Below are 13,987 nucleotides of genomic sequence, written 5' to 3' on the forward strand. Positions count from 1 at the left end.
GTTACAATGAATTTTCTAAGGCAAAATTCAACACCTGATGGGGGAAAAAAAAAGTGGGTTTAGATGCACATTTTTACTTAAAGCTTCTCTCCATCAAACTGTCACCAAATCCTCTCTGCTCAGTGCTGTCAACTGATTACTTCAAGCCCTATATTACATTTCTTTTTCATATTTTATCCTTCTTCCTGTCTTCTGATTTATTGTCTTTAACCTTCGCAGACCCTTTCTGGCTAACTTGGAATATTGTATGCCTTAAATCTAAGGATTACAAAATGTTTGGAAGTGATTTAAGAATCTGAGTTATTACTCATTTCATGGGGTAGAAAATTGGGTCTTTTCTTTCTCTCCACATCAGAGGACATGCTGCTGGAGACAGACACTTAGCAGTGAGAGGAGACCCGCTTTTTAAGCAGGCCAGGGTCTCCGCTCTGCATAGTATGTGCATTAATAACCACAAAAGCAATAGTGCACTACATAATGAACATGTGGAAGCAGTTTTACTACTTGATAGGATCTCTGAGCCAAAGAAGAAGTTGTCTGATTTGTCAGCATCTGGGAAGCAGCTCCACTGAGACAGAACTGTATTAGTCCTAGCCGTGTATCCAACCTTATTAAAGACTTATGCTTTAAGTCTGCCTCTAATAAAAACCTGCTTTGGTAGGAGTTGGTCTTCCTTACCGTACACGAGTCACCTATTTTTAATGGAGGGTTAGTAGCGTTTGCTACTGAACTGCTAAATCACTTCAAGCTCTTAGCCCACCTGTTTATTTTTCAGTGACACAGAGGAGTTTGAGTTCAGCTGAGTTTTTTAAAAAACAAGCAGCTGTGGTCTGTGTCAGAAAAACCCAGAGCAAGTCACCAGCGTGACCGCGGTGAAGATGCAGAGACAGGAGACTGGCGGTCCCCTCTCAAGTGGGCCAGATGATGACAGCTCCTCTGAAGGGAAAGAAACCTGGAAGTTAACTCTTACCCAAGACTCAGAGGGCTCTGTTAATTTGGTGCTTCGGGTATCTGGCTGTCAGGCGGGTTCCTGCCTTCCCCAGCAGCATTTGAAGCCCACGGGTGGTAGCCAGAGGCAGAAGCACTGTGCGATGGTGGATGAAGCCATCTCTGGTATCTTGGCAGGCTTTCCAGCTGGTGTGGAAAACCATTCATTTAAGTGGGACTGCGCTGATTTATATTTACTGGAAATCCAATCTGAGGCTATCCAGTGGAAGCCAGGTCTGATACACGTCAGTTTTGTGAGAGTTATTATTCCTCTGACACAGCCTGCTGCCTGCTTTTAGTTCCTCACAGAACTCATGTGTTCTTGGTTTACGCTTCATGACCAAACTGGCCTCAATCATTCAAGGCCAAAGACGAGATTAGAAAGATTGACATCTGCTAATGGCTGCTCGGCGGTTTGCCTGGGGTGCTTTATCAAACCTGTTTGCAGGCAATAACAGGCAGGAGAAGATTCCTAAAGGTCTCGGAGCTCCTGCAAACCTAATTCCTCTCTGCCAATGCTTGAAGCCATTTCCCCACACCTCAATTACCCCTGCTGTGCCAGGGCCTGGACTCCGAGTACACCTTCCCCTCCCTGCTCCCAAGCAGCTCCCATGGGAAGCCTGGAAGCCGCAGGAGCTCCAGCTCGGAGGCTGATTAGTGCCAGCTTCTCAGCCAACAAGCGCGCGCCTTTCACATTCAAATATTGCATCGCTCCTCTGCAGACAAGGGACGGGAGCTGAGGGAAACACTGAGGACCCTTGTGGCGGCGTCTGCCTGTGCCCCATTTGTGTAAAGTTTGCCAACAGCAGTCCTTGTGAGGATTCCAGAGCATTTCTTTGCTCTGGGGATTACTTTGGAGATCCAGCTGGGAAAACCGACCTCCCTCCCCATCCCCTATGTGATGTCCTTTCAGACTTGGAGACCTCTCGAGTATTTTGCACGGTGTAAGGAGGTATTCTCCTCCAATATGCTGGATTTTTTTTTTTAATGTGTCTGGTGGGAGAGCAGAGCTTGGTTTCTTTGCCTGGAGAGAGATGCTCTTCATGGCAGGAGCTCAGCCAAAGTGAGTGGCCAGATACTGCACACCAGCATAGAGGCACGAGACTGGAAAAAAAAATATGGCTGCTAAAAGGACATTGCAGTCAATTAAAAGTAGACAAGGGAAACTCTCACTTAGGGACCCTCAAGCATTTTTTTTTCCTGAGGTCTCCATTTTTTGCCTCACTCTGGTTTGCTCAGGGCCTACTCTGCACAGGCAGCAGTTTGTTTTTTGAGAATGGGCATCCTGCCCTCTGAGACCCATTACTTCTCTCCAAATTACAGGGATATAAGATTTACTCCAGGGCCCAGGGCTAAATGCAGACTCTGGCATAGAGGCAGATATCTGGGGGATGTTCTGGTGGCCTTGGGCTCTCCCAGGATCATCCCCACATGAGGAAGGCCCTGAAGCAGTCACAGGACACATGAACTGGGACCTTGGCCCTTAGCCAGCAAAGCCAGGCACCCAAAGGCACCTATTTGTTAGGGAGAGGAGACAGGGAGATGTTACAGTAAAGGACCAAAATTCTCTTTTGACTCTATACCATAGACCGTTCAAATATCTTTGAATATATTCCTGGCAACCCCATCTAGGTATCCTTTTTTGAGCATGGGATTTGAACAAGATGGCCTCCAGAGGTCCCTTTCAACCCCAACCATCCTGTGATTCTGTGATCTTCTTATTTCTTCTTATTATAATGTGAGTGTCAGATCTCTCCCAGCTGAGCTACCACAGGTGTCAGCGCTGATGACAGGAGACAAGACTTTCAGCAGGTCCCATCATTCAAGACAGAGCCAACTCAAGGCTTCTCCACCATGAAGATATGTGAAATTTGCAACCCAGAGGCAGCTGTGGGAGGGAGGGAGCTGGGCTGAAAAGTGGGGCTGGAGGAACCCTGCCCTCCTGGGGTAGTGCTGTGTGACAGGGACCATGCCTGCTGCTTGAAGGGATCAGTCTCTCTATCCTGGTGTCACTATCGTGCTTCAATCCCAGGGAGATGCACAGCTGTGGCTGACATGCACGATGTGTGAATGAGCAAAGGCCACTCTCTTCCCTGCTCCTTCTGGTTGCAACACTTAAATCAGAGAAGCAATAACAAGCCTCTGTCTCTTAAGATAAAAGGGATATCAGCTTTCACTGGGCTTTTCTCCAGTTGTCAGAAATCAGGTCAAGGGGCTGGGTTAAACAATCACTGCCTGGCCTTTCCTTCAAGGTAAGTGCAACTTAATTCTCTTGCTTTGCACCGCACTGCCTTCTATCAGGTTACTTTTCATGATGGGGAGGAGGACTCAGAAGCTGCTTGGCCATACTAGTGGACATTGCCTGCCTCACACTACCATTTTTAGTCCAAGTTGGCACTCTGTCTCTGATTTTTAACATCTCAGGTTAATGCTGGTAGAAAACAACATCCAGGTTTTGACGATACATAAATGATCTCTAATTCATGGGAGGGTTTCCATCTTTATGAAGACTACTGTCAGTTATTACTGTGGAGTGCTATATGCAACTGTGAGGCTTGGAGGAACAAGGGCAAGTAAAGATTGGCTCACAGATTTCCATCTCACTGCACTATACACTCAGAGTCCCGTTAGCCAGGATGAAAAGAGATCCGGTTCTGAACCATCCCTTTTGGCTTCTGCAGCAACAGAAGGAAAGGAAAGACAGTCAGCCTCCTCTTGGCAGGCTCAAGCCCATCTCCTGAACATTTGTTGTTCGGGGCAGGGGGAAACTGAGTCAAGTCATTCTCTCTCTCTCTCTCATTTGCAAAAAAGCTAAAATTGTCTGGAAATGAGATTCAGAAATGCAAGCACTCCTTCTGCAAGCCTTCATCAGTTCAGGGGCCCCAAATAGTTATTAGCAGGTGGCTCTTGTCTAGCCACAGGTGAATCCCCCACCGGGACGATCAGGCCTGCAGCAGTTATGGGCAGGACGAGCCCCAAATACCTCACTGTTCCCCACTGCCCTGGCAAGATCAGCTCTTGAGCTAGGCGTCTAAGACATCTTGGAGCTGGAGTGTAAGGTGTAGGCTCAGTCACTGGTTCTGTGAGAGGTATTAAACAGTACAAAGAGTCTGCAGGAAGCCACTGGTGAAGTGCAGTCTTCAGGAAACTCAGATTTGTTTTTGGATCAGATCTGTACCTGTCCATCTGGCAAGACTGAAACTGATTCCAGCCTGGGGGATTATCCTAACCTCGCTCCAGTGGTTTTCAGTGTTGTTTTGAACTCAGGTTGGAGTGGAAGAAAATTAATACACAGAGAAGGGGAGATGCTGCTGGAGGAAGAAATGAAATGTCATTCTTCCCACCGTGATGCCTAGCTAGCCCTGGATAAACAAAGCCCAAGATGTACATATTGAGATTACATTTGTCTTATCTGTGATCAGACATTGCTGGAAACAGAACTTGTGAAACAACAGTGTGAGAATAACAGTTTTCACTGGTAAGGAACAAGCTGTTCTTGGAGTGTAGAGGGAGTTTTGACAGCCTCATCAACAGAAAGAGCCTGTTATAAATGCTGCCTGATTCTCACCCCATACAGTCCAGACCCATGGCAGGACCTGGCTATAGCTCAGCAGGAGAGAAGTGGCTCCATGTGTTTCCAAACTCCACCAGATGCATATCTGCATCTTCAGGCATGTAAATATCTTTAGCAGCCTGCCTATGCCTCCCTCCATACCTCATTTTTGTATGTGATAAATAGAGTGTCCTACCTCAGGGCTGCTGAAGGAAGAAATGTGCTGAAGGCCAAAAGGTGCTCAGATGCCTGGGGTGCTGAGGAAGTCAGCAAGGAGGCCTGGATTTCTTCACCGATCTTCTGGGAGATGGGGCAGACTCATCCATTTGCCTTGATCTGTGCCCAATGGCAAGGATCCGCATGCAGGGTCCCAAACAGTGAGCCCAAGGAGCCAACAGCAGCACCAGGACCTCACACATACAGAAGGAGAAACCCACGGGGCTGGGGAAGCATGGCAACAAGTGCTTTTCAACACCATTGTGCCGTGGTGGAGGAGCTACCTCCTCACCTGGATATGCACCAGGATGAGCTCCAGGCTCCCTTCTCCCACTTCTGCCTTGTGGGGAGCACGGGCCACATTTTCGCCCACTGGTGTGAAGCTAGAGGTGCATAGAGCCCATGCAGCATCGTTTATTAATGTTACCAGCTCTGTATTAACTTCACCTTGACTGTGACCATTGCCTGGCTTGCTTTGAAGCATGCTGCTGTTTTCCTGGCTTGCATTAGCAGCAGCGTCACCAAAGCGTGGCGTTACAGCAGCCCGAGCTGTCAGATGTGCCTGATTTTCTTTCAGCGCAGTGCCAGACGGGCACGAGGCTGCGCACGAGCAGATCCTGTTGCAAGACTGGAGTCCTGGGACATGCACGCGTGTGTGCGCATAAGGGTTCATGCATTTGGAGAAATAACGTTTCCCCTCCATCTGAGGCCAGCAGACTGAAATCCAAGCAAGCCTAAACTTCTTTACCATTGACGCCATAACAGCGTTTTGAGGTTTAGAAAAGGAGCGGAAAAAATGTGTTGCTGTAGTAAGGGGACTGTAATAAGATCTTAGTCTTGGAATAAGGCGCTTCTCGGTGAGGCAGCAAGCTCTGCAGTGCTTCCGCCTCCTCGAGATTTGTGAGGAGAGATGTGCCCCCAAAGAATGCTAGTCATCCCGAGTGGGGAGAAAACGCAGCCGAGGGTGAACGGAAAGACATCCAGGAAAAACAGGAGAGTAAGGATATTCTGTTCTCCTTTCACCTCCCTTAGCTCAAGCAGAAGTGTGTTGCTGCAGAGGCTGCTGGTAGCGTGGTTCAGGAACTCACAGCAGCACTTAAAAAGACTCAAACTGCGGCAAGTAGAGGAGAATAAAGTGCTTGTACCGCAGACAACTGGTTGTCCTGATCTGCGCCCACTTTTCTCTGGCCTGTAGGGACCAGAGTTGCATGGGGGTGAAGCCAGGGCTGAGGCTGCCTCCCGCAGCTCAGCAGCTCCTGGATCCATTGCAACACAACTCCAGGTGGGGCCATAGGGGCTGGTGACGCAGCAGAGGATGATGGCACTACAAAAGGCATGGAGGCTCCAAATAGCTTCTCGTTCACTCCTCCATGTCTGGCCAGGGGAATATTTGTTCCAAAAGAGGTTTCTTTTGATTGCACTTCAGAGTACAAAGTCTGCAGCTGTCCTTAGTACTCAAGAAGAGCTACTAAAGGCAATAAAAGGTCTTCACCACGTTTCCCATTCTTAAATAGTCCTGGGTAGTCTGGGCTGTCATGTTCAGTGATGTCAAAGCTGACTTACCACACAGGTAGATCAAAGAGAAACATCAGTTCTAGGCTTAATATAGATCAAAAATGGAAAGATCTAATGTTACAAATTATCATAGAAGGAATAGAGGGAAGAACAACTTTTTTTTTTCCATAATAAATCCATAGTGTGCCAGCACTTTTGCACAGTCTTGATCTCCCTGTCTCAGAAAAAAAAATAATGGAGAAGATACAGAGAGGGCAATAGGTATTGTCAATGGTCTGGGCTACTCTGTACACAGAATAATTTCAGCAGGACTCTTTATCCAGGGGTTTTAAGTCTATTGGCCAGTATTTTCTCATAGAAGAGAAATTCACGAGGGCTGTTAAATGCCAGAAGATCAACACTGGATTCAGGAACCAGAAAGAAAAGAAAGAAAGGGAAAGAAAGAAAGAAGGGTCTAGTCTTGTTAGCTGTAGCTAAAAAACTAGATAGAAAGGAATAAGAAAATGGAGGGAATTTCTTGTGTTTCAGAATAACAGGTGCCTGGGGAATGAAGTCAGGCTGGTGGGAGAAAACATTCTACATGAATATATACACAAAGGTACGCCAGCAAGTATTGTCTGCTGAAGACGGTGTCTCCAGGTGTTTGCAGGGCAGCAGGCTGGTGTCTAAAGAAAATGCTGTAGTAGTAATTCAGTGAATTCTTCAGAGGAGCTTGTGATGCTCTGACTGCATATGAGCGTGTTGTCTAGGAGCAGAAGACTGGCAAGGAGGTTGAGAAAGGTGCAAATTTTTGTTTAGCTCTAAACTGAAACTCTTCTGAAGTTTGTTCCTGAGATTATGTAACCGCTTTTCAGGGATTTGAGTCCAGCTATTCAGCAGAATGGAGAATTATGAGCCAGAGCCTCCTCTAGCTTATCATCAGAGAGAAGCCAACACTCCAGGCACAGCACAACTGGGACCACTGTGTTGTTACTTGGAAATCAGCCAGCTCTGCAGCTGAGACATTATCAAAACGCGTTGCATGTGAGCAAGTATCAGCCTGAATCTCTGTGATTATAAAGAAAGCTGAATCTTGAATTTAATCACAAAAACATACATTTCATTGGGGCTAATCAAATTGATGGGCTGAGACCTCAGCGCCTGGGATGCTGACTGTGTGGGTAGCTACCACAGGACAGATGTACAATAGGCACACAGTGAGATGTGTATCAGCACAGCTCATCCCACCATGCCAAGCCAAATTATTGATGGGAATTGCACTACTTGCTGTTTGAGTTGTTTCTATGATTAAAAATCCAGGAGAGGCTCAAGAAGTTTAGTCTTGCTGCATGTTAGCCTTCTAAAAACTCAGGTGGCTGGTCCTAGCTGCTTCCCTAGGAACTTTCTATAGGCATTGGGGGGTAAGGCATTTCCAGGGAATGACTGATTTCACCTATCTTTGAAGCTGTTTTGAGATGGAAATGCTCATCTGGACTCAGAGGCATCTGAGACAACAAGTTTAGACTCGAATCCCACTTTCAGATGATTAACATTAGATGGGATAAATTCCTTATGAGGGTTCTTGAATTTTAATTCTTTCATCAAATCTATTGCTGACAGCTCAAATATTTCCCTGCAAGGTTTCTTTTCCCTACAGTTTAAGGGAAAAAGTTCACTGTTCCAACTTAGTGGAGACTTGAGCAGGTGAGGATTTGTACAGTAAATCCTTATTCGAATTTCAATTAAATTTCAAGTAAAGTAGCTAAAATCGGGTAGTAATAAAATGATGACAGACACTTTTTCACCAGTGATGGGGTATTGCACATTATAGAACTTATTTTTCTCAAGTTCTTATTTTTTTTTGTTATTGTATTATTAAGTCTCTGTTCTTATGGGATATGAGGGATAAAATTTAATGGAAATTCCATAGCATTCTCAGTAGCTAAATCAGAAAAAGAAGTCACTGTAACTGTGAGGGACTTACTAACTGCTGGCCTGATCCTGCCACCCAGTGTGGATGATATTTGCTTGCCTGAATGAGGCCATTAATCTCAGTGGAGCTGCTTACATGCAGAAGCATTGCAAGTTCACATCAGCCTTCAGAACCATGGTATGCATTCGATGCATTCAGCTGCCAGTTCTGCAGAGGGGAATCAGGACAGATCTTCTGATGGGGAATATGGATTTTTTTCATTACTGGATTTCACTATGTTTGTTTATTTATTTTTCCAGAAATGCATGTTCTTACACATTCATCAGCTATGAGACTGGATATAAATACAAACCAAGGGATAATTCTAATGGATAGTGGGATTTTTAATTAACATCTGGAAAGTATTTTGAACAATTTCTCATGAAAGATATACAACCTAGAGCAGAGAGTGTAGCAGAAAAGCTGAATTTTATTCCCCTTCTCTATCTTTAATGAGACATTTTTGTCTCTTGAAATGAGTGGATGAGAAAACAAATCCTTAGGCAATAGATTTCTACTCATCACCAACAGAACATGCTCATCTACTGTTAGATGTACAAAGTACCTGTATTTTGTTTATTGGCCCCTTGCAGAAACTGGTCGTGCATGTCTGGAGTAAATCACTTGTAAATCAAACATAACAAACTAAGAAAGCAATCTATAGGGTTTCTTAAAATAATCTCTGTTGTATATGTGCAAATGTATAAACTTTGCAGCTCTTGCAGGGGTGTAGCTGAGGACAGAATGTTACCCTTTGAGTTTGGGTGGTTTTGTGAAACACATTTTAAAAAGCCCACAATATGCCTCCTAGAGTCATAAGTCAGCGGTTGGGTGACTGGTTTGAATTAAGACAACGAACAAAGACAAACGAAACATAATCCTGCACGTCTGTACATTCTGGAGGCTTTCCTCTTCATTTGGTGTCAGTACTGAACCAAAAGTATTTAGAGAGGCAATATTATTGAACACAACAAATAGGAAGCAAAGCATAATTTTTGTTAGGGGTAAGTCATCCCTTAGGCAGAAGCATTCCATCGGTCTTACTGCATTTCACTGCAGTGAATTATGGTTAATTTGTGGTCAGAAAAAATAGAGGCACTGTGGTTACTGCAAATTATATACTGTGTTTCCAGTTTAAAGGGAAACAAAAGGCATGTGTTGTAAATATAAACTTTTTTTCTCCAATTTTAAAAACAAAAATCCATTTGGATGCTTAGTTCAGGCTCTATTCAGCATCTATAGTAACTATGCTCTTTCAATGCTCATTTAGGAAGTATTTCTCTAGTGGGAAAATAAAAATCAGTATGGTTGAATAATTGGCAACTATGAGTTAACTGTATTCTGGTGTCTAGCTCTATACAATGGTAACAATATTTGCTCCCTGATGGTACTACTAGAAAAAGAACATTTTTGTTTTGAGCAATGACAAATATTAGCCATTAGAAGAAAATGCCAACACAAATCTTGGATTCTCCCATCATTTGGGATCTCTAACTCAGCACTGTAGCTTTTTCCAAAGGATATATGCCAAACATTAGAGCTTGAGGCAGGAATTGCTTGTTAAGACTTGTTTCTTAGGAAGTCAGGCTAAATGATCCAAATGGTGGTTTTAACCTTAAGAGTTTTGGCTTAGGGACTGCTATTTAGGACACAGTTTTTGTATTGTTGGACCTTGACCATGGGAACCTCCTTAGCAGAGATATGCAGTTTTGATGATGTCTGCTGTACATTTTGCTTTCAAAAACTTGCATTATTCTGCAGATCACTGAGCCTTGAATATTGCCTACTGTTCATGTCAGAAAGAAAACCAGTTAGTCAGAAATGAAAGGTTCCCTCTTATCACTGACGCAATATTTCTGGAAAAGGAAAGCTCCATTCTCCAAGGCTGCTTGCCAGATTGAGTAACGTGCTGAGGACCTCCAAACCCAAAGGTCCATATTTTTGGGAATTAAACCAAGAAGAAATCTGGGTAGCCCAGTATTGAGGAAAGCAGAGGTCCTATGTGGACGCAGGAGACGTGATGGAGGATTTTGTACTGCTGGAACTGCTGATTGCAGGACTGAGAAGAATGCTTTATACAGCCACAAAGCTGAACCTGCCTCTTCCTGCTTCCAAAAGTGACCTTGAAGCAGAATTTTTGGACATCATAAGCCTTTCCCCCTGCAACAGTGTCATGCAATTTTGTGTAGCTCTTTGTTCCCCAGGGCTGTAATCAATGTATCGGTTTATTTGGGAGAATGTGCTCGTGTTATATTGATAGGTCTGTAGTTAGGCATTAATGGCAGTGATTACTACTGGTTCAGCCAGGGCTAGAAACAATGGAAAAATCTCATGATAAACTCTCAAAACTTGGCTGCAATTTTGCAAGCACAAGTAGTTTTGGAAACTTTAGATAAGCTTTCAAAGGTTTGGATCCAGGTCCAAACAAAACGCAAACACTAAAATTATGAGGCTTGTGCATCACTAACACATACTCCCATATTTACTTCCATGAGGAAATACTAAACATTTTATGGATTTTTCATGCCCCAGTTGGTTCTCTACACTGGCTGGGATTGCTGTAGCCTGCCTTTGCAGCTATATAGACATCAATAAAGATGAATAAAGCTGGGCAGTCAGATTCTAATTTATGCTGATCGTTTGGATAGCTCAGTGCACTTCAGCACACATGCTTAGCCAGTGACCTTTCACACTTGCCTTCTAGATCAAAGCACTTTATTCGTCCACTTCCAAGAAAATCACAAAGACAAAATTCCCATTCAGTACGCCTTTATTAATCTACAAAGGGCCAAATCCTGACGCCTTTAATCTGCTCCTACTAGTCACCGCAATGATTTAAAGAGCAGAGCGTTGCCTTCAGAGGGCTGGGCCCAAAATCAATATGGAGAAAGGCCAAACTCTCTGTAGATATAAATGAAGACAGGACCACTGCGTTCAGACAGGATCTCACTGTCTCCATACTCCCTTGCTTCCAAGCCCTTTGTCTGTGAATCTGATAAATCCTCAGCAAAAGTTAAATTTCCCTTGTGCATTTTTCACTTTGCTGCTTTCTGCTGAACGCTGACTGTCTCCTTGCAGACGTTTGCTGTGCTGGGTCTTGCTTGCTTCGGGCAACTCACTGGGTGGCCCTTGGAGAGATGCACCGGGATAGGCAGGTGCTCCATGCTTCACAGGATCTAGTTGCACAGCACCTAGTCTAGATTCCTGATAATTTCTTCATAACTAAGTACATTCAGACAATTTCTACAAGTGCTCATGCAAAAGGATCTGTTCTGTAATCCATCGGTGCAATCTGTTCGGGTCTCTTGAGGCTGTAACAGGCGAACTCCCTCAAAACTTGCTTCCAATTCACAACTGTGTCAATGAAAGGAGAATCAGGACATCTGATACACACACATGAGAATAAAAAGCATCCCCAATGACTACGGATTGGTCACAACTTCAATTTTCCTCCTCCTGATTAATTTCCATACTTCTGAAAAGACAAACTTCTGTTCACTCCTTATGGTTTATGTTTGCTTGTGTTTGATACTATTTAAATATGCTTTAAAAAAATCAAGCAAGCTCAATTTCTTGCTGGTGCTGAGCTTCCTTTTCAGGCTATGTTCTCACTCTGACTAAATCCTTGTTAAAAAAAGTATGCACAATACAACTAAATATTTTTTATTTTAGATTTTTCATTAGTTTTAACAGCAGTTAACACATTACTGTAAGGATAAAAAGGTTGATTAAAAAATTGTAATGAATATATTTTCTTTAAAACAGAATATTAGTTTTTCAGTAGAGCACTTTTTCACAATAGATCCTTCTTTACATAGAAAAATCTGTTAGTAAAATACTCACATGAATTTAAGTAGAAATGAAAACTAAATATTGAAGCTATTACTTGGAACACAGGATAAACCTGATTCTGCTGAAAATATCAGGACTTTTCCCAGTGAGTATACTTTTCAGGACAGCTAAAGGAATATCTCTTTTATATCTGTTTCACCTGGCACACAATATGCCAGCTGAAAACCAATTAATGGTTAGTGATAATTATCCGAGATTGAAATTTCTGCCTACATTCATTTTTAATGATGGTTTTGAAATATTAAAAGCAAGGAAATAGGCAGATCAGACGACAGATTCATAACCCAGCTGTGATGCCACAGACAGGATTAATAAAATGAAGACGAATACATGTTTTTAATGAGCTAGGACAGAGCTAATATGTTAATGAAACACCAGTTTTAGACACCTGACCATAGAGAATTTCCTTTTTCCTGCTAGAATTTGGATCAAGGTTGAATTGCTGGTGTTTTTCACACACTTTAGAGAACTGGATACCAAGAGGAGGATCTCTTGGTGCACTGCTGCCATGCATCTCTTTGGGAGCAGGGATGTTTTCCTGCAGACCCTCAGAGACCAATGACCTCAGCACATGCTCTGGGAGCTCTGAGAGTGGTTGTTTTACATGTTCAGAGCTCCTCTAGGAGGTCTGCAATGACTCTGAAGGGTGTGAAAAAAATAAAAATGTACAAGGTAGAAATGCACATTGGTACAAATGATGCCACAGGAAACTGCCGGAGTCTCAGCGAGTCAACATATGCGCAGGCATGTTGAGCTGAAAGGCTGTTATTTCATCCTGAGCTCACACTCTTGTGCCTGGCTTTTGGAAACATACTCACTGTGTACAAGCTCGGCCATACATAGGTTTTGCATCACTTTGCAGTCTCTGTAGTCCTTTGTGCTTCTGTGTCTCAGTTCCCCACATGGTGTCTGCAGGACACCTGTAGGATGGAGGCATGCTGTCACCTGGACCTGGCTACCCATATCCTGAATATTGATAATATAAAATGTGCTTGGATCAATAATTGCTGCTATCACATTTACACTTAGACCAATAATCTCAAAAACGTTTGTTTAAAACAAAGCAAAGAGAAGCCTGAGGGATATTTCGAGATCTCTGACCACTCTGAAAGTTTTGTAGGTGCAGTCAGAGCCCCTGCAAGCAGAAGGATATTTCTAACCCCCAGCTAACTGCATCACTCCACCCTTTTTCTTGCCATCTCTCTCTCTATGTCTTCAGGAAAGGTGCAGCAGTGCTAAGAGAGTATTTCTGGTGCAGCCACATGAATTTGCTGTAGGGTCTTGACAAACTGCTTCTCCAGCCTGGGTCCCACTCAAATTCACAGGGACTTGCTGACACACAACTCCAGTTTCTGAACTGCTCTGGGTGCCTCACTGCCAGATCACCTGCTTCAGACAAGTGCTAAAAAGGACCGCGTTACTATCCCCAGCCCAGGCCAAAGCATCTGGCAACACAATGAGTGATTTTTCAGCCTGCTGGCCTGGCTCACACAATTTGAGTCTTAATTCAGCTTCTTCTGGCAGGACTTTCACACTGTTGCCTGCCTGTGGATGTGTGTCAGCTGGATGCCTTGTTCTTGTGGAGGATGAAATGGAGCCAGGCACCAAGCAGATTTTTCATCTTTGAACACCACCTTTCTTTGTTTTGCTTGTAACTGTTTTCATGTTGTGGCTTACTCGCCTGACGGACAGTGTGATGATGCTAATCTCTTTAGGAAGGACACAAAAGAGTTCATTAGTAGTGAGCCTCTGGAAACCGAGACCTGTAGATCCTTGGAAAGAAAAGGGCCTTGAGAAATCCTGCAGTGAAGTCGTCAATGGGTGTCCCTTACAAACAACTCCTGGCATCAGAAAACTATTGGGGGGAATTTCTGCAGAGACAAGAGTCTCAGCTGTCTTCTAGACTGCCCCCA

Source organism: Cygnus atratus, chromosome 4 (assembly GCF_013377495.2).
Source record: "Cygnus atratus isolate AKBS03 ecotype Queensland, Australia chromosome 4, CAtr_DNAZoo_HiC_assembly, whole genome shotgun sequence".
Taxonomy (NCBI): Eukaryota; Metazoa; Chordata; class Aves; order Anseriformes; family Anatidae; genus Cygnus; species Cygnus atratus.